Source organism: Apium graveolens, chromosome 3, assembly GCF_009905375.1.
Source record: "Apium graveolens cultivar Ventura chromosome 3, ASM990537v1, whole genome shotgun sequence".
Lineage (NCBI taxonomy): Eukaryota > Viridiplantae > Streptophyta > Magnoliopsida > Apiales > Apiaceae > Apium > Apium graveolens.
In genome coordinates this window covers 215,889,926-215,892,463 of record NC_133649.1, presented here as the reverse complement: position 1 = coordinate 215,892,463, position 2,538 = coordinate 215,889,926, and the positions used below count along the sequence as shown (strand labels likewise).

Below are 2,538 nucleotides of genomic sequence, written 5' to 3'. Positions count from 1 at the left end.
TGATATGAAGTTTCTTGAACACCTCCAGAAACTTCTCAAATTGCTTGTCCAGCTTTTTCTTCTACAGCCGCTTAGGAAAAGGCGGTGGAGGATAGATATATTTCTCCCCTATACTACCCTCAGGAGGAGTGTGCTCAACAGTAGTCTTTCTTGGTTCCACTTCTACTACCTGCTGCTCTACTTTTTTCTCAGCCCCAGCTTCTTCGGTCAATGCTTGAGTTTGTTCGGGATTCGCAACATTTCCAGACCTCAAAGTGATTGCCTTTACCTGCTCCTTAGCTTTCCTCTTTCCTGGCACTTCAGTGTCACTAGGTAGTGTACCAGGCTGACGATTTAGCAAGGCATTGGAAATTTGCCCAATTCGATTTTCCAAGGTCTTGATAGAAATAGCTTGACTCTTGCACATAAGCTTCAACTCCTCTAATTTATATTTTTCATTAGCTTGTTGCAGTTGGAGTTGTTGTTTTGGTGCATATTGCGGTTGCTGAAAACCAAGGGGGTTATACTACTTAGCTGGATACTGCTGATAAGGTTGTTGAACTGCATTCTGAGCGTTGCTCCAACTGAAATTAGGATGATTTCGGTTGTTGGGATGATAATTGGATGGCACAGTTTGCTGCGAACGATGAAAGTTGCTCACGAACTGAGCTGATTCACTAGAAATTGCGCACTGATCAGTCTCATGGGCACCAGCGCAAAGCTCATAGACACTAGTGATTTGATTAACTCCATAATTAGCCAAAGTGTCTAGGGGTGAGCAACGGGTCGTAACCGAACCGAACCGAAAGAATCGAGAACCGAAATAGGAATATTTTAAGAACCGAACCGGGCCCGTTTATATGTAAGAACCGAACCGGAACTGAACCGTAAAATTCGGTTCGGTTCGGTTCTAAACCGAAAGAACCGAATTTATATTATTATTACATATTTATTTATTTTGCATATTATTTTGTATTCTAACTTTTTAAATTTTGACTAGTTTTGATTATGTATTTACGGTAACTTAGTAAAAAAAGATTTTATTAGTGGCAGATCATTTTGAATTCGATTACTTTCTAATATTTAAGAAGAAAAATATTTATAAAAATATTCAAAACTCCATAAATATATAAAAAATGAGTAATACAGTAAAAATCATATTTTTCTTAAAATATATTAAAATATTATAAATAAGAAAACATAATACGTAATACATATACATATATTTATATATATTTTTGTATTTATTCATTTATATACGGTTTGGTTCGGTTCTTACGGTTCTAGTATATTAAGAACCGAACCGAACCAAGAACCGAAATTTCTAGAAAAACAAGAACCGAACCAGACCCGAATTAGTTAAGAACCGAACCAGACCCGAATTAGTTAAGAACCGAACCGGAACCGCAATTTTTAATCGGTTCGGTTTAGTTCCCGGTTCTGAACCGAGAAATGCTCACTCCTAAAAGTGTCTACCTTCATTGTCAAAGCCTTAAGTTGGGCAGCTATAGCAGTTGCTCCATCCAACTCCAGAATTCCTGCTACTTTCCCTTGAGTCAGTCTCTGGGAAGGATTCTGGTACTCATTAGCAGCCATCAGTTCAATAAGTTCGTAAGCTTCATCGTAGCTTTTAGCCCACAAGACTCCTCCTGATGCTGCATCAAGCATGGGTCTAGAAGTAGCACCCAATCCATTATAGAAACAGTTAATAATCATCCAATCAGGCATGCCATGATGTGGGCACTTCCTTAGCATCTCCTTATATCGATCCCAAGCCCCACACAGAGATTCTCCAGTTTGCTGAGCAAACTGAGTAAGAGCATTCCTAATTGCAGCAGTTTTCGCCATAGGGAAGAATTTAGTGAGAAACTTTTGAGGAAGATCTTCCCAAGTGGTGATAGACCCTGCTGGTAGAGAATGTAACCAGCACTTAGCTTTGTCCCTCAGAGAGAATGGAAAGAGTCGTAGCTTGATAGCATCTTCAGTCACATCATTGAACTTGAAAGTGTCGCAGATCTCGATGAAATCCCTGATGTGCATGTTGGGTTCTTCAGTAAGAGAACCCCCAAACTAAACTGAGTTCTGTATCATCTGAATCGTGCTTGACTTGATCTCAAAATTGTTAGCCCTGATGGGTGGCCCGATGATGATTGACTGAATGTCATTAATCTTAGGCTAAGAATAGTCCATCAAAGCCTTAGGATTTTCTGCTTGATCTCTTATCTTTACTAAAATTGGTTCCTCGACCTTCTCTTATTCTTCTACCTTCTTTTCTTCCTCAAAAACTTCCCTTCGAACCACTACAAGTTCTTTATCGGCTTTATCCAGAGTTCTCTTACCAGTACGCGAACGCGTATGCATACACCCTCGCTAGAGTACCTGAAATAAGACAAGGAAATAGATAAGTAACAATGTCTGAGTTAATGAACTTTAACGACCACTGATGGAAAGCACATAAACTATAAATTAATACTGTAGTCCCCGGCAGCGGTGCCAAAAACTTGTTAGTCGCTAAACACTTGCTAATAATACACGCAAGTATACGAGTTCGCAAGTAGT

General features: G+C 39.3%; 1 non-coding gene across 1 annotated transcript; it reads left to right on the top strand.

The window, feature by feature from the left end:
- Nucleotides 1-1,705: 1,705 nt before the first annotated feature.
- On the top strand, nt 1,706-1,812 carry LOC141716381 (small nucleolar RNA R71). The gene has a single exon (XR_012573093.1). It is a non-coding gene; the product is annotated as a small nucleolar RNA R71 (small nucleolar RNA).
- The last annotated feature ends 726 nt before the right edge of the window (nt 1,813-2,538 follow it).